Here is an 18511-nt window from a genome sequence, read left to right as displayed (position 1 = left end):
TATTGTTTTCTGTGCTCATTTTTGTTTATTATTTTACATGTTGAAGCTTAAAGGCTCCTGACCTCTGTCCTTCTATGAATTAGTGGCACAAAACGAGCTGTGATTGTGCAGGGAGTATGCCCACGTAAGCTGCTTATACAGTTAGGGCTTTCATAGAATCATAGAATCATAGAATCGTTTAGGTTGGAAAAGACCTTTAAGATCATTGAGTCCTACCGCCAACCCAACACCACCATGCCCACTAAACCGTGTCCTGAAGTGCCACATCTACGTGGTTTTTGAAAACCTTTGCAGGTGTTCATTGAACTCAAGCCTAGCAAGTAGCATAAGAGGTTTCTTGCACATGTTAAATCATCATTAACAGCAAAACAAGAAAACCGAAGGTCATTCTCCTCAATGTCCAGCAGGGTGGGCAGAGGAGCCTTATTTCTATCACGGAAGGAAATGGCATTTCAGTTCTTGCTGAGGACTCTGCAGCCCCATTGAACGTGTTAAGGTTCAGCATCGCTAAACCGAGGGTGACGTCCCACAGGGCGTACGCAGAAGTTGTGCTTGCCCCGAAATGCTGTGTCCCATCAATATGTTTCTAAGCATAGCTGAGGGATAGGGTGAAAATCCAATCTCAAGGTAAAATGACGTCAAATGAGGCCAGTGCTAGGGCTGGAAACAGAGGCAGCTATAAGAAGCTGTGCTGCTTCTTCAGGCTACAGTCCTCTTACCAGCAAGACGTTTATCATATCAATGTCCACGCAAGCAAGTTAAAGAATTTTGTGCTTTTAATGCCAATACCTCACCACCTCTGTTAAGGATGTTGCCTTCCATGTGTATGTTCATAGAGCAGTTTTCCAATTAGCTAGTAATGTTATTCCCTTATACTTTTTTAGTCAAGTTTCTACTAAGTACAGAATATGGTTTTTATGCTTGTTACAAAAGTAGTCCCATGATATCTGCTTATACATCTATTTTGAAATGTCAGCCAGACAAATGAATCTACCTAAAATAATGCTGGTTCTACAGAAATTTCCTATATACAGGAAATTTGCCGTGCTTCCTTGTTATGTTGCTTTTCAGGGAGGATATGTACATTCCGAGGAGAATGGGTGCAGTTTGATTCTGCTTTGTAAGTTAAGCCCATCAACTGTAGACTCGTCATCTCTGAATGTAGCTGGAAACATAGTTTTCTTTAGGGTATAAAAATACATCTGTATCTTTGTGAGTCTGGATCAAACAGTGAAATGAAAGACTGAAATCGGGATGGAAGGAAGGATGGAAGGAAAGAAGGAAGGAATGAGTGAACCCAGCTCGAATCTCATATCTTAGGATGAATTTGCTGAGTCTGGCTGTTGAAGAAAAAACCTTGAACTATAAATTGAACACATCTGTACAGGAATCACTGAGAGGCAGTGCGCATAAAACTCAGTGTCCACACTTTCACACAATTGCTTTCCAGATGAGAGCAGCATTTTCCATAGCACAGGATCTGCAAAACATGCACTGAGAGCCTTCCTTCAGGCTATCTGCACTGGTGTGCTGAGACCTGCTGTATGCCATCTATATCTGCCCCAGAAATAGCTTAGCTTCAAACTGGCATAAGCATGATGACAACTATATAGCATCTACCAGTCTTTTAATATTTTATACAACAGAATGAATTGTAGCTTTTCAGTATTAATTCATATTGCAGCAACAACATTATAGTTGGAGAAGGGTAAAATTAACATGTTATTTATGCTGAAATTACATTGAATCACAAACAGTGTTCCTGGAAGGCTGAAAAACTGAATAATTTTGAATAAATTATTGATGATTTTAAAACCCTTTCTTATTGATTACAGGTTATACTCTTAGATTAAAAGAGTGCAGCTAAGTCCTGTCGGAGTCTTTCAAAGTCAGAGTTCATCAGAATAAACAAGTACCACTGTGCTGTAATCCAGATCAGCCAAAGAGGAGTAAAATGCTAACAAGTACAGTGCTTTATCATTTAAAACCCTTCTGTTTATTATAATTTTGCTTCCTAAAAATTACTCTAGAACTATACAGACCAAAATAGAAGTATCGGAGGTGTGGCAAGTCGTCTTCAGTGCACCCTTGACTGGATGAGTGTTGGTGTTGGGTGACACCTCGGTCAACCAAAGGAGCTGCTCCAGCTGCGAGGCACTGAGCAACGTGAACAGCAGAATGGCAGACACCCTAATAATACTTAGCCCACATATTTTTCTCCAGCCCCTTGCAGCCTGCTTACCAACTGGTTCTCTAACAATGCTGCATTAGCTCTGCATTGTTATAAACATACTGGCAGTATTACCACAGGCTGTTCCCAATTTACTTCTGGATAATTGAAGTATCCTATTACTAACTATGTTTTGTTTTGCATTCTGTTCCTTCATACAGTGTGCTGTGGTCATGTGCATTTCACCCTAGAGGTCTTTAGCAAATTCCTGTAATTACTTCTCCACATCTCTTGTTCATTCATTCCAACTGAAATTATCTCTGAACATTAGTTCCATTTGCTAAATCTCTTCTTGCTTTATTAACTTTAATCAAACTAATATATACTGCTAAATGAAAGGTGGTCTAGGATGCCCATACCTGGCTCAGCCCTCTTCCCAGGGGTAAACACCCTCTTGAAACAGCAACACAACTTAATTCTGCAATTATCAGAATATAATGTGGCTGCTGTTATTTCAGTTATTGTATAGTTGCCATTGATGCCACTTAAAAGCTGCATTGCTACTGCAAAATAGATCTGAAAAAAATTCTATGTACAGTCACTTGAATTTCAAAGTAAGTTCACACTGCAATGGAGATTACATCTCCATTAATGTTTGCTTTTCGTGAAGTTTTGAGTGAAAGAAAATTCAATTGGGCAAAGTGCACTCCCTACTCATGGAGAGGTGTGATTAAAGAAAGGAAAGAGAAAGGGTTTGGCTTTCATTTGTATTTATTTTTAGAATTTGTGAGGTGCACAAATTCTATGGTATTGAGAAAACACAAAAGACTGGTTGAACACTTTATAACTCACATCGCTGTTAAGGAAAAAATTCCCAGAGAAAAAAAACATGAGAAGTATGACAGCTTTAAAAATCCTCATTAAAATCAACCTAACTAGAGCTCTAAAACCATTTTAACTTCAATTAGTCTGCTTTTCTATGTCAAATAATGGCCCAATCCTGTTCCTACAGTAGTCAGTAGAAATATTGCCCCTTGTCTGAATAGTAGTGAACAGGAGTTCAAGAGTCAAGCCAGAGATCTCTGAAGAAGAGATAAAAGCTGAGCCTCAAGCTCAGGTTTTCAGCATGAGTTCAAACTAAGATGATAACTATAAAAGTTGATTTATTATATGGCAATATATAAAATACAGAGATAAATTTATCAGGGACATTGTTGCTGTTCATTGTACAGTTGAATTATTACACAGAAAAATGAAGGGAGGAGAATGTCCTCCTTTGTGCCATCATAAGTAGCATGAGCTTACAAGTAGTTAGGTGTATTTTTGTCAGTTATAAAAGCATTGCTAAAGCACACTGATTGTACATGTATAAGGTATGGATTAGATTCTGCCCCAGCGAGTTAAAATGGAAATCTTGTATAGTGAGACATATGGGAAACAACAGAGGACAGGTCTCCTGGCAGCTAAAAATCTTGCTAGTCACAGTCCTTTCACCTGAATTACGTACTACGGAATTTCTTCAGGGCACATCATTGCAGAGGAAAGTGAAGGTGGCTTTCCTCCAACATGTACACACCATGGTGCGCACTTGTGCTTCAGTCTGAAAGAAGGCAAGAGAGTACGTTTGAGTAGGTACTCTAATACTGTGCAAAAACATCACCTTGGAATTGCTGAATAATAATGGCCATAACAGATATATAAATGAATCCTGGACAGAACAACTCTTGTGGTCAAGTAGCCTTTGATCTTGAAGGGTTATGTCAGACTTCAGGATATTTCCCAGTATTGAACAAAAATACTTACTTTGTTGCAATAAACTGAATTCCTTCTGAAACACATCTATTGTATGTGTCAAATATTGGGACTAAATTAATTATTTGCTACCTGTAATTTGATTGGGACAAACACAATGAGACGTGAAAAAGAAAAGGTTGTCACCGTCATGATGAAAAGCACGGCATGACACACAATTCATAAATCTTCTGTGTCAATGAAAACCGGCAGAAAGTCCAAAATAGATTCTTAATGTGCGGTTTCTGAATCACGCTTTGCCTAGACAGCTACTGGTCAGCTTTTATGTTTTAAGGCTATCCTTGGACCATGGATGAAGCTAGTTCTACTTTTTAATTGGAGAACAAAAATTGTCAAGCTCGTGCAATAGCACCTAATAGCCAACTTTGAAAATGACTGAACTTACAGTTCCTATGGAGTGACCTATTTCAATAGCAGAATATACATTATTAGTGAATTTTCCTGAAGCATTATGGGTAATAGACTCAACTCAGAAAATTCCCTGACTTCTGGGATAACAGCAGGGGATATTTATTGATATGTTTTGAAGTTATTGCAGCTTTTTGGCTTAGCCTAAGTGGAATTTGTAATCCTACAAACAAATGGGGCAAGAGCTATATAACTCCAGTGCAGGGCAGGATCCCAACTGCCAAATTTGATTCTTTCTCTCTTCACAGGTACGCTGCATGCCATATATAGCTTTTGAATGGCACAGATAACTTCCTTCCCAGTGGCAATGCTGTCACAGGAGTGGATTCTGGCAACATGCAGCTGAAGACCCATCCCAACTTGGTCTCCACTCTACTCTCACTGAGGAATGGGACAGTTCCTACAGGAGTTGCCTTCCCTCCCCTCCTTTCTGGACAGGAAAGTTTTAGAAGAACTGGGAAGAAACCAAGATTCTTTTGCACAAGAATCTGGGCTTGCCAATTAAAAATTAATAAGGAAAGGCAACAGGGAAAAAAAAATAGCAAGAGCAAAATAAAGAAAAAAAAATATTTCCAAAACTTCTGAGTCTTCAGCTCTTCTTCTTCAGACTCATCTATAACCCTCCCATTGCGTCCCAAAGAGAGCTTTCTTGACCTGTAAAAGTTAGCTAGCTGGCCTCTTTTGTCCTGAATTTATCTTTATAGGAGTCCCCTTGTAGGTTTTAAAATTAATAACAGCACAATTCTTGTACCTTACCTGAGTGATTTTGGTGTATTTTCATGCTGTTCATCTTCAAATATCCAGACTGGTAGTTTCCACTGTCCCTCGAGAGAAGATTTAAATCTCTCAGTCACATACTGGGAACCAAGTTATCATTTTTAAGGCTTTGTTGTAAGACCTAGACCCTTGCTGGTCTAATTATATGTTAGGTAAAAACACAGAAGATGTATATCTTTTACATCAGTTGTCTTGTAAAGTCAGATATCTAAAATAACCCTATGAAAGCTCATAAACCAAAGCAAAAAAAAAGCCCAAATAGCATATATGAATAGGACAGACCTACATTAATGTGTGTCTTTTGGAAAGGGCTAGCAAATGTTAAGAATAAGGAGACAATTTTTGACGTCTCTGAACTTGTTTCCTTTAAATCAATAGTCACACTTACTATAAAGTTTGTAATGAATGAATCATTCCTGAAGTTTTTAAACGTGACAAAAGTATAAATTGCCTTGAATCTACATTTCAGGCATTATATTATATAACATTTATTATCTGAGCCCTTTTACCATCTTTACGCCATCAAAACACAAGGCTGAAAATATCAAGATCTGGTAATTAACATCTTAATGTAACTGATGTGCTATTTTGATTACTTCAATTTTATAGCATTTAATTTTCAAATGTGCATGGGTCTCTCTTGTCAATAACCTTGTTGTTATACAACAAGTGAAGCCCCCTTTAGCAGCAATTCTTACTAATGGAAAAGAAATTACTCTGACCCAGTAAGAAACATGCATGTTGCTGCAACTGGTTGTTTGTTTTCAAGATTATTTTAAAATAGGAAATCCTAATGGCTGTGGTAGCCAGTGTCTTCATAGAAGATGAGATTCATCTTCCTAAGAAACAGTCTTCTTTACAACCAGAATATAATTGCCATGGGGAACAGCTAAGAAAAACTGAATTTGCTAAAAGTCAAAATATGAAGTGTTTCTAATGAAGATGATTATAAAGCTATACATAAATATTTTTTTCAAAAAATCTCTCTGTTCTTATATTGATAAAGAATGAGTATTTTCATGCACACAATGGTGGAACAGGCATATGTTAAATCATGCAATTCTAGTATCTAGGAGAGGGACAGAGCACACTAACATGGCCATTCAAGTAGTATGGCAGGACAGAGGTGGTGGACTTTTGGCTAGGACACCAGAGATATTGTAAAGACCTACTAAAAATACAGGCTTGAACTTGAGTAATTTAGGTATGCTGTGAATGGGTGCCTTTGATGGGTTGGGCCTCTGGAAAGAGGCTTAAAATCAGCAAGCTCGTTTCCATGGACTGTGACTGAGAGTTGATCTTAGCCTTCAGAATATGGGAAATGAGCATGAACATCAGCTGAATGTCCCAGGGGATTTGTGTCTTACTGATCATGAAATCGAATCAATTCTGGCCAGGGACAGAGTTCAGATGTCTTATCTGCAGGGTTTTGCTGAAAACGTTTCCAGATAGTTGGCAATGTTAAGACATTATCTATTTTCAGGGTTGTATTTGTATCAGGATCAGAAGAAAGAAAGTGATAAAGCATGGATAAAGCATCCCTCTGTGGCCCATAGAGCTGACTGCTGCAGCAGGAACACTTCTCACACCCATAGTACAGAAATATCCCCAAAGAGATCAGGCCAGGCTGTGGAAGAGGGGACACTCTTTCCTAGCTCTATGTACCTGTTTGTCCTGAAAATAAACCCCACACATCCCAAACTGGCAGCTCACTGAATCTACAAACACCGTTCCCTTGTTCTTCCATTCACTTCTAGCCTGGCTTAAAAATAATAGTACAAAAAGAGTCATCCTGAGAAGTAGTGTGGAATAAATCAAATTGATGGAGCTACTGTTATTTGAAAACTGCAGGAGTTCCTGGGAGATGGGCTGCAAAGGCTTGAGTGCCATCCAGGGTTATGAAAGACTTTCTTAAGACCTGATTCAACATGGAAGTAAATGGAAAGGCAGCTGTTTGACTTACCTGGGTATTGATCGAGTTCCCATGAAAGGAAAGTCTCAGGGAGCGTATTTTAATGCCTTGCAAAAGACTTGTATTCAAAGACATAAAGAGAGCAAGGTTTGAGTCATCTACATTACAAAAATATCCAAATGAAGATATGCAATGCAGTTTTCCTGACAGACTAAACACTTAAAAAAAAAAAGCTTCAGTATGTCGGCAAATGCTATACTCCAAACCATGTTACTGTGCTTGGAATATGGTTTTCTTTATGAATCCCTACCTACACTCTTTAAATGGGCATAAACTTTCTGTTGACTTTCCTACAGCCCTGTTCTTACCTGCAGCCCACGATAAGCAGCTGGCACTGGGCTTTACTCAACAGATGGCTGGCACAGGGGCTTACGCGCACTTGCTCATCTCTGGCACTAGTCAGGGATGAATGATATAAAAAAATTCTTCACAGTTGTTGGATGAAAAAAATACAGTGTGGTCCATCCGAGTGGAATTGTTATTTTCAATGAGTGTGGTTTTGAACTTGGTACATTTTCAAAGGTCAGCTGTATCTCTTGGGGATCTGTGAAAAGAGATCAAGAAATTATCTGGTATCATTGTTATTAGGATTAATAACAGTGATACCGGTCATTTTATTAACCAATGAGGATTCCTCTGGCTCTTGCTTCAGTCAGCAGTTAAGAGAGCTGAATACATGTTTCAGGGAGATTTTCCATGACACATGTTTTCTTAGGAACACTCTATCTCCATTAATACAGAGAGATCCATTTTTAATGCTCCTAACCAATTGTTAGGAGAAACAAGAAACGGGAGTGAAATAGCAGACGATTTCAGCAAGTGTCTATCTAATTGGTGCCTTAGTAGACTCTGGTATTTGGATGCTAGGCTATTTAAAAAAGCAACATTTAGTGTGTGGTCTATGCACAATTTATATGTGCCCTAAATAATACAAGGAAGAAAGGAATCTACAGGAAGGAGCTCATGGAAGAGCAACCAAAACACAGGACTGTTTATTAAGCCTTAGAAAAATGAAACGGGAGGAAAAAACTGTGGAATTTAACTAGATGTGATCTTGTGCTCTATGATATTCCCAGTTTTTCAGTGCATGGCTCCTTGTGTATGTCCCTGCAGGATGGCTGAAAAAGTGTGAATGCTGTGGGAGTCATGTCCCCAGTAGGGAAAGTAAATAATAGTCTCCCCAAAGCAGAACTCAAACAAGAGTCAGGGCTGACTGCAAACTATTTCCCTAATTAAAGGGTCAGGAGAAGTTCAAAAAGTTTTTAGCCATGATGTGCTATCCTGCAGATGTGTATGTGAAGCACACAAAAACTCTCACCTGGCAGGCTGAAAAAAGAGTCTTCCTTATATCTCCTTATTTTCAGTGTGCACTTCATCAAATGCTGTACATTTAATGATTTTTCTTTTGCCTACTCAGGATACATATCTGTTGATATCTACTCCCAGAGTCCCAAGCTTTGATAAATCCTCCATCACTAGTTAGAACTAGTCCTTTCACAAAGCAATCTTCCTTGCTCATGTACTTCTATTTCTTCTAACAATCTGCTGTTTCATCTTTACCTAAAAATAGTGAGAAAAAAATTTAGAGTTTTAGTGAAAAAATATAAACCTCCATTAATTTCCATATCTATTAGTAAGGAGTTTTTCCTTAAGGCATGGTCCACAAATATCTGTAAACCTCAAATTTTATCTTGGCTTAAAATAGATTTTGTAAGTAAAACTCTACAAATGAGCACACAAAATGTGTTCCCATCTTTACGAATTGCTTTCTTTTTACAGTTAAGCATTTTTAAAACATTGGGCTCAACTCTGCATTTCCATACAACCTATAATAAAGGCAGGGAGGAGGCAAAGTTATCCTTTGACCTGCAAGAAGCATCTGATGAGCAGTAGTCAAACTAAGCCCACGTTGCCTATGGTGTAGACCTGGAGTGGGTACCTTCTTATGAGAAAGGTTCGGAAAGTACCTTAAAGCTGGGCTTTTTAGCTTCTGAGTTATGCAGACCACTGGAAGCTGTTGCTGAAGTCGGACATCTTCCATCTATACCTTCTTGCTGGCCCTCGGGGTGGCCTTCTCCATCCCTGTCCCCGAGGGACCACTTGCTCCCTGTGAGATGACATGTCTTTCCAAGAGACGAAGACAGGAGCGATTGGTCTTTCTCTGCTGGGGGATCCCTTGGGGCTTTAGCTTGTCACTGGCTTCTTCGGTATTGCTCTGAAACCACCCAGGGATATCTGAGGGTGTTTAGGGACAGTGCTGTCAATGCCCTGGCACTGCTGGGGTTGCGTCTCACACCTGGACCCTGCTGGGTGGCCGTCCCCAGGGCCTGGCAGACACCAGCGCTGGAGGAGATCCAGCGCTGCAGCTTTTCCCTGTGCTTGCGGTATTTCTTCTGGCAGCACGACAATGCAAAACCTTGGGAATACAGGAGAGCCTCCACCGCCCTTAGAAACCTCGATGGCAAAACACCCTCATCCAAGCCAGGCTGGTTTTCTTTCTGGTGAGGGGTTCACCAACACAGTTCACACCTTGGACCTCAGCGTGGAGCTTCTGCGGCATGCCTGGGCTGGGTTCACGTTTCAGTGCTGTTGGGAAGATCTGGGCTTTACCCCCGTCTGCCTTTGGCCCGGCCATGGACACCAGCTATGCCGGCAGCAGGTCTCGGCCGGGTGACATGGCCAAGCAGGTTATGACCTGTATAGGTGCTAAAAGCAGAAATCTCAGCTTTCTATAATGGGAATATATGAACTGGAAATCCTAAAAAATGACAGAATATGTAATCCCCATATCTAGCTTTTTTCCAGACACATCTAGAAACCAAACACAAGTAACTGAATTAAATAGGAATAATAAATGTAGCAATATAATTGGGACACAAAGAACTACAGATCAGCAGAGCAACACAAATGCAATGGATAGAGGTCAGGGCAGCATCTGCTTTTCTCATCTTGCATATATGGAGAGGCAGGTATAGCAGTTTGTTACCCTGGAGCCGTTCAAGCATATAGTATGCGGATTTCCAATAAACGGAGACCTTCTGCTTGAGCTTATGTTGCTTTCTTCCTGCTGCTGTTCTGGGATTTATCTGGAGTTCACAGACTGGGTAAAGTGTCCACTAATCTTACGGCAGCACACTGAGAATATTTTCAGCAGTGCAGCTGGCGCAGGGGAAGCCATTCATAACCAGGCACAGGCCGTGCGGAGGAGCCAGCCGTGTGGATTTGGGAGGGTTTTTCTGTACGCACAGGTGAAAGCAGAAGATTTATTTTCACCTGAAAATTTGGGGGAACAAATTCGGGGTTCAGTTCGAATGTGGCTCCTAATAGGAATCGAGCATAAACACAAACTCAAGTTTCCAACTTGCTTGTGCTGCTAATACTCCTATACTGTTAGGAAAAGGATTTTGTGTGTGAATCAAATTCCTACATCCTTGACAGCTGTGAGAAACCACACGCATTGAAAAAAAAACCCCTCTGCATATGGAATAAAAATATAACAGAAAGGCACCAAACAGATGAGAAAATACTTTCTCAGAAAAACCTGGGGAAGGCAGGTTTAAGTAAGAGTTGTGCCGAGTGTTACGGTGCTTCATTTAGTGCTGCTAACGATATACAGTTTGTTTTGTAGGTTGCACTTCAGTAAAACAGAGGAAAGCAGACTCCTGATTAGGCATCCCGTGTGCTGTGCTGCCGATCAATTTACCTCTATGCTTTCCTCTGCTTCCAGTCAGTATCAATCTGTTGTCTTGGGTGCTTATGGCTAGATACAAGCTTTTTAGGTCAAAGATGCGGGTTTCTGTAGCTGTTTTGTGCTTGCACAGCTGCTGGCGTGGCTGGCCCTTCGTCTGCCACTGCCCCTGGCAGGTGATACCGAAATAGAAGCAGTAAGTAGTAAAGGAACCTCCAGAAGTGAGGCCCGGGGGAAGGCGTTGATTCCTAAGAGTGAAGCGAACCAGGTAGTTTTGCCCCAGACCTGGATGCTCCTCGGGAGTGCGGGAGGGGGGAGAAAGCCTCCGACAGCAGTTTGCAGCGTGGGACCTGCCGAGACGCTCCTAAAGTACCCCCAGATAGTACCTCAGAGGAGTGGTCAGTATGTTTAAAACATCAGCACAAACCACCGACATAAACAAATTGAGAACAAAAGCTCAAAAACTTGGCCACTGGAGGCTTACGTACATCTGCAGGGAGGATGCTCTTGCCTGCAGGGGCTCGGGACTCCCCCCAAGAGCCACGAAACCCGAAAGGACCAAATCCCGCAGCCCTGGCCCATGTGTGCAGAGAGAAACCCAGGGCAGGCTTCAGGGGAGCGGGCAGAAGGGAGTTTGTTTTGTCAGCAAAACAAATGCGGCTTCTGACTATAAACGTAAGGACGACGTGCGTGCAGTCACCCAGGGTTCCTGTCTTGGCTAAATCTGTTGCCAAGAACAGCAGAAATCAGATGTGCTGAAATAATTCCCCCTTCTGCATTTCAACATCCTATAGTTCAGCATTCATTGTAGGCCAGTGTATATTTAGCTACAGTAAATTAGACATAATGTAATTAACGGAGAATATTCTTTATTTTCCTATTGTAAACAGTAATAACAGTAGATTATCGTAAATAATTATGGACTGCTTACAGAATTTCCATAGACAAGACAATGCGCTTTTATTTGATAAGATTTTATAACCATACAGACTTTATAGCTGTAAAGGTAAATTACTGTTCCCGTGGTTTCAACATAATGGGCTGTGCAGATAAAGTATTTTTGTGGAAATATGAATGCTTCCAGATGTTTCACATATTTTCCTCATTGATTTAAACTTAATCTTCACGTGATTGCGCATAGGGAGTTCATGCAAGGTATGCATAAAAGACACAAATGCACAGAGGTAGGGATTTGGAACTAGAAAATGTAGAATTTTATACCAGTTTTAAATGCAAATGATGATTTGATTGACTATATCCAGCCAGAAACGCTGTTAGTGTGAAACTTTGTGTTATTTCTGATATCATGCCAAGAGAATTCAAATCTATAAAGCTAATAAGCTAATTGGAATTGTGCCAGTTTCGATATGTGCACTCTAAATTAAGCCTGAGGGTACTTGATGTCCAATTTTAAGATTTGCCTTGAATCGAAAATTTACTAAATAATTATTAAGATTTTTTTTGGGAAACAATCCAAAATTTAATACAAACCCATGTATCAAATAATAGAGACACAGAGACTCCCTCAAAGCACAAATATATGTATATGCTATGTGTGTGTGTGTTTGTGTTAATAGACAAATAACCTTCTGTGACACAAAGTTTCTTTAGTCCACGGATATTTGAGTTTAGGAGTAGAAGAAAGCAATTAATAGGATTGTATTTCCTCCTTTTTTTATTGCTAGAAATGCCAGAGCATAATGTTTTGGAGGAAGGTATTTTACGGAAATAACACACAAGCTGATGGCTGAATCCAGCCTGCAGGAGCATGGCGTGGAAATGCTTTTCAGACCAGACAACTGCACCTTGGCAGCTGCAAGGGGCCAACCGCTACAAAAGCAAGCTATTTTCTGATATAATTTCAGTCTGCTTACGACAAGGATATTCACAGTTTATAAGACTGATACTGTACACAGTGTTTTATTCTGGGCACTTTATTGTTCAATCAAACATATCGTGAAGAATAGGGTTTTTTTTTTTTCTGAATTTACTTGGATCAAAGAAAAACATATTATTCTTTTGAGTTGTCCTTGCTCATGCACGTGGGTTAGTAGCTTGGTACAAGAACCCATTTGGTTACAGGCTTACCTTCAAGCACACACTTAAATCCCACTGAAATCAGAGAGCTTTAGAAGTGTGATTAAAGCTAAGTGTATGTTCAATGGTTTGCTGCAAAAGGGCTGTGTGCTTGGGAAGGTATTTAATGTTACATATAATTTGAATCAGACAAACAAACTTTAGGCTGCTATTTGAAGACAATTTTGTTAAATGCACATTTCCCATCCATGTTAAATGAATTATCTGCAAAACTCTCATAAAAATCTGTAGCAAGAATAACACATATAGTTTTCAATGAAAATTGTTAGCCAATCACTTATGATTTTAGACAGTAAAACAATTTGATCTTAATTTTCATAAAAAGTCAAAGGAATGCCATTCTGTTAAATTGGTGATTTACCAGCTGAAAGAAAATATTGCAATGTGATTTGAAAGTTTATTATAAACTTTGCAAATAATTTGAAATGAGATGTAAATTAGCCTGTGATAGAAAAGCAGCCTTTACTGATTTTACTTGAAATATTCTGGTCTTAACTAAAGTTAAGGGGCTGTTGTGGAGCATTACGCTCCTGAAACCCAGCTCCTGTTGCGGCCCAACATTGCCTCCCTGAAGGCGTTTGGTTGGGCTCTGGTCCCACTTCCACCAGCATCCTTGCAATGAGACCGCTAATTTCAGCAGTTTTCAGACGTAACAACAGAACCTGGCCAACTAATTTAGAGAACCTGGAAAAAGGGGTTTTACTTCCAAATCAGTTTTTAGAAAGGTTTGAGATGATTCTTGCAATTATTTTCATAAGAATGTTTTAATAACTCCATGTGAATGTTTCTGATGAGCAGAGGACAACAGTGTGGTAATTCTGCCTTAGAATAGTATGAGCTACCGTTGAAACGACGTGATTTGAGGGGTTCATTGAGAACAAATAGCAGTGCAAGAGGAACACGTAGATGTGCAGAGGTTTGACTTGCTGATCTTCTAGTCATCTTTTAGCCACAAGCCAAGAGGATATTGGCAAACATTGTTAAGTACAAAATAAAGTAATAATCTTTATAAGAACGTCCATACACTTCTAAACCTGTAGGGTCTTAAAAACCACAAAGTGATTGTGAATATAGGGCTCCCAGGTTAATAGCTGGAAATCAAATGCATTAGGAAGTCCAGCCGGAAGACGCTGATAAGAAATATTCTTTGTTCCTTTGGAAATAGCAATACTTAAGATAAAAGTAGAGTACATTTTAGAGTGGAGATGAATCTAACTTCCAAATAAAACATGAAGTGAATATTGAAAAGAACAGCAGGGAAAGCACTTTTGATTTTCTTCCTGAGTTCAATATCTGAACTTTAAAAATAATTTACTTTTTGTTTGTGTTGATAGCTCTGTCGTAAAATAAAAACTCAGGTTTTCCAGGGTTTTTATAGCCTGCATCGTTCTTTTGTATCTTATTTGCTGTTGTGTTTTGGTTGTGTTTTTTTTCCTTAAAGCAGTGCTTTCTGTTTCTACATTATTGACATAAGCCAAAAAATATCTGACATAAAAACTGCACAATAGTTACAGGAAAAAGAAAAGTGTAAGCTGATGCCTAATTGTTGAAAAATTAAACATCTATTATACATTACTGCAAATGGACTGATTTCAGTAGTAGTATTTGGGATTCACGTTCACCCAGCAGCACTTCTGGATATTGGGTATTGCCGCCTGCTGATGATCAGCGAGTCTTAGTAATGAGATGGGTTTTTGTAAGGGAAGGAATTACACGCTGTAGCCATCCGTGGTAGCAGGCGATGACGTTCAGAGGTTTGGGGTGGCCGCTGCTACCCTAATCTCCTACGTCCGCACAGCTGGGGAACTGGGACAAACCCGGGGCCCCTCGTTACTCAAGCCTATAGAGAACTTTAATTTCAGATCGTACAGCAGACGCTATGCCGTATTATTCAGCAAGCAGCCGAGTCGTCCCTCCAGCTGTGAGAGGCGTGCGTTAGGGTGGTCTCACGGGACACGGAGGTGAGCTGTCACGGAGTCCCCGTTGGGCTCCTCTGCGGGTGCTGGTGTTGGCGTAGGAGGACTGGGGCAGGACAGCAGTGGTGGCCCAGGTGCTCCACGGAGGGACGCCGGCTGGGGACAAGCCAAGACCTGGACCCTGCTCTTTCCCATGTGGGTTTAACACCACCGTGCTGCGGTCTGTGCTCCTCTTGCATCAGCCCGATGGCCCCGTTCTGGCTGTAGCAGCTCTCTCTCTAAGCAAATAAAGCCCATAGCAACGACGACAAGGGAATCTCTTCTTCTTTCTGCTTCACGAGCAAAATATGATTTGTGGGAAGTGCAGCAAGATGTACATCTAGCACGCCCAAAACATTGCGGAGGAATTTGAAGCAAATTCCAGAGTTCTTGATCTTTGTCAGAATACCAGGTACACGTGGTGCTGGTTACTAGATTATTTCTTCCGTTCGTTGGCCTAATTCCCAATGATTTCTTTTCCTAGCTATATTCAATCAATCACGTAACCTCTTCCTTTACATGCGCAGCCACTTTGTTTCACTTCACAAGGAGAACTGTAGGCATTGCAATATGCTCAGAATATTAAATGTGGGAGCTAACCGATCTGTCTTCCATGTGTTCATCACATCGGGATATTAGTAACATTCCTGAGGTATTTAAAAGAGGCATTGAAACCTCATTTACTCACAAACCACATCAGGTTTTCAGTGCTCACTCTGCTGAATGCTGCACATCCCATTTTTCAGTGAAGGATAAGTAAATGGGTCTTTTCAACAGAAAAGTAAGTGAAGAACATGACATATCTCTAATCTGGGTAAAATACATCTTCACGGGCTTTTGATAGAACTCTTACCAAAATGTCCTTCAGAAGTTAGGCTGTAGCTAGCACAAATGTAGGGCCAAATAAACAACACCACCTTCATGTTAAAAGTCCCACATATTCAGGATTTTGGAGAAATAAGAACAGCAAAAGATGGAAAGAAGAGCACTATGTAGAAATCACAGTTTCCTTTGTCATTTCCAACCCTCTCCCTCTCAGGTTTTAAAAAGAATTCCCTAAAATTCAGCAGGGAATCTCAGCCATATGAATCTATAATAGCGAGTGTTTTAGCTCCCCAGGATACTCCATAGGCCTTTCTCATAATGGAAAGTCTCTTTTATGGCTTGAATTTATTATTTTATAAATGACATTTTGCTGATATTAATATTGGTAATATCAACAGTACCTCTCACTTGTCCCATGAACACACTGTGTGTTAAGACCTATGGACCCCAAAGCTTCCTTCGCCCACTCTGCTCCTGTAGGGTTAATATCGGCCCCGGCTGGACTTCAGCAAAGCCTTCAGGTTGAAGATAAGGAAAACTGATATATTAACACTGTTGAAACAAGAGTCTTTAGCTTGAGATCACCTTGTCTTGTGGGTGGTCTTTTGAAGGGATCCTTATTTGCGTCTGAACCAAGTTCTCCAGCCATAAATATCAGGGATTTTGTAGACTTCATATTCTGATGCCAATAAAAAGACATTTCTGGAACCTGATGGTGGGATGAAACAGAATGTCATCTTCTACCTTTTGGCTCTGCAGTGAATATTTCTCTTACAAACGGAAAGTGCTAATGTTCCTGTTCACAACCAGACCTAGGTGTTACAGGGTAGAGGATAACTTCACCCAAAAGAAAATTTCCTTTTTAGTGTCAGTTTTTGGTATTGTGGATAACCTTATGTGATAGACATGAAATGTGAATCATCCAAGTCCTGTGAAAGCCAAGAAAATATTTAAAAACACCGTCTTGCGTATTTTGCTCTTTAAATCATCTGGCCTTTAAGGGGAAAAGCTGTCAATATCTTCAATTAAAATAGAATTTTATAGTACCAGTGAAATAATTTAGAAGATGTGACTCTGACTTCTTGTCAGTGATTTATTGCGTTTCTTACCATGGTGGCACTGTGATGTTATCTGCCGCAGAAATAGGACTGAAGTGAACAGTGACTGTTTCCTCATAGTGTAGAAACTTTCTCTCTTTTTTTTGTTTAGCTGATTAATAATCGTTATCTCTGAAGGATGAACAAAATTATGTCTGATGAGTGGTGTAAAACTAAGGATAGGACGCAGAGAAATTGAGTGTTGCTTGTTCAAGTCAGGGTTTTTTTTATAGCGCTCTCTTAAGTTCATGGAAGGAGGAAAACACACCTCTTTCAAGCTTGGCTGGATTTGAAATTATCTATTGTCATGCTTCCTCTAGCTCAGCATCCTCATGGGCTGTTCTTAGTAACATCTTCATTTTAGGATTATATAGTCTATTTAATGCATATGCAGCAGACTTTTAATTGCCTTTGTTGCAGCAATCCTCGGTCATCAAATTTCTCTCTGAAAGGCTGGCACACACTCATGGAAAAATGCTTTTTCCACAGTAGGTTCACAAGTGGGGCAAACATGAGGACCTGGCAGAGAGCGCGGGAGGAGGGGGAGAAAGCTGGAACATCTCCGGTGAAGCTGGTGGATGGGAGAGCACAGCCTAATCCCTATGCTATGCATAAAAATTATCAGAAGCAAGAAAACGGGACACGTCTGCCAAAGCTGAAGTAGTGGTGCATTCACAGGCAGAAGTAGGTCAGATATGAGGGGGTGGTTAGTTCAAGGACTTATGACTTACAAATGCTTTTGGAGTAAAGTTACCGAGTTGAGGAAGTTTCTTGGCTAAGATGATGTTCCTTTTTTCCCCTGATGCATCATTTCTGGTGAAATCAAAGTGGACGTATAGAAGCCCTTTGAAAGCTCTCGTGTATGTAACAGGGGCAATTCCATCATTTGGTTTACAATTGTTGACCATCAAATTAAAGTAGAATTAGATAGGCTCCAACTAGTATGAAATGGTTCTCCATTCAATCTCTTATCCTGTTTCCTTCATTCAAAGCTTGGCTGAACTGGACATGTGTATCTATCTATCTGTATCTCTCTCTATATATCTCAATCATATGGCTTTTAAATCTTACTTTATCTATTTTTCATATTCATTTCTCAGTAATAGTTTTTAGTCCATTAGGGTATCTATTTCTTCTTAGCTAGCAAAAGCAAACCTTACTCCCTTTTACATCACACACACACTAACAGCATCATTCAGCTCACACCATTACTTCAGCTTGGCCTAGCAAGTGCTGGAGAAGGGTGGTATAACAAGCCTTACAGTTTTATTTAACTATAATATAAACAGTTGTGAAAAACAAGACTAACGTTCAAACACAGGAAAAGCATCTCAACCTTGTTTTCTTTCTTTAATTGGCAAAAAAGAGTCACTACCATCTTTCTCTATGAAGACAGTAAGATTATGTCTTATTAAAAGATATGTGGCCATCATCCTCCCCATAACCTAACTTACTTCTGTCTGGTGACTAAGATCCATTTTCCCCTTATGTGAATTTTTTGCAAAGGAAAAAGTCTTATCAAGATCAAGAAGATGTCCTGTCAGATTGGGCTATTGAGCCAAAGCATGAAACCTGAACGTTGGAAATGTCTGGACAGGACACTGTGTGTAAGACTCACTTCTAGCTATACGACCGCTGCCCACTGGCCAGAAAGCAAGAGGTAATTGGTAAGAGAGCAACGACCACGGGGACGGTCACCCGCCGCCTCTC

The sequence above is a fragment of the Aquila chrysaetos genome, chromosome 20 (genome assembly GCF_900496995.4).
Source record: "Aquila chrysaetos chrysaetos chromosome 20, bAquChr1.4, whole genome shotgun sequence".
Classification (NCBI taxonomy): domain Eukaryota; kingdom Metazoa; phylum Chordata; class Aves; order Accipitriformes; family Accipitridae; genus Aquila; species Aquila chrysaetos.
This window is presented reverse-complemented; position numbering follows the sequence as displayed.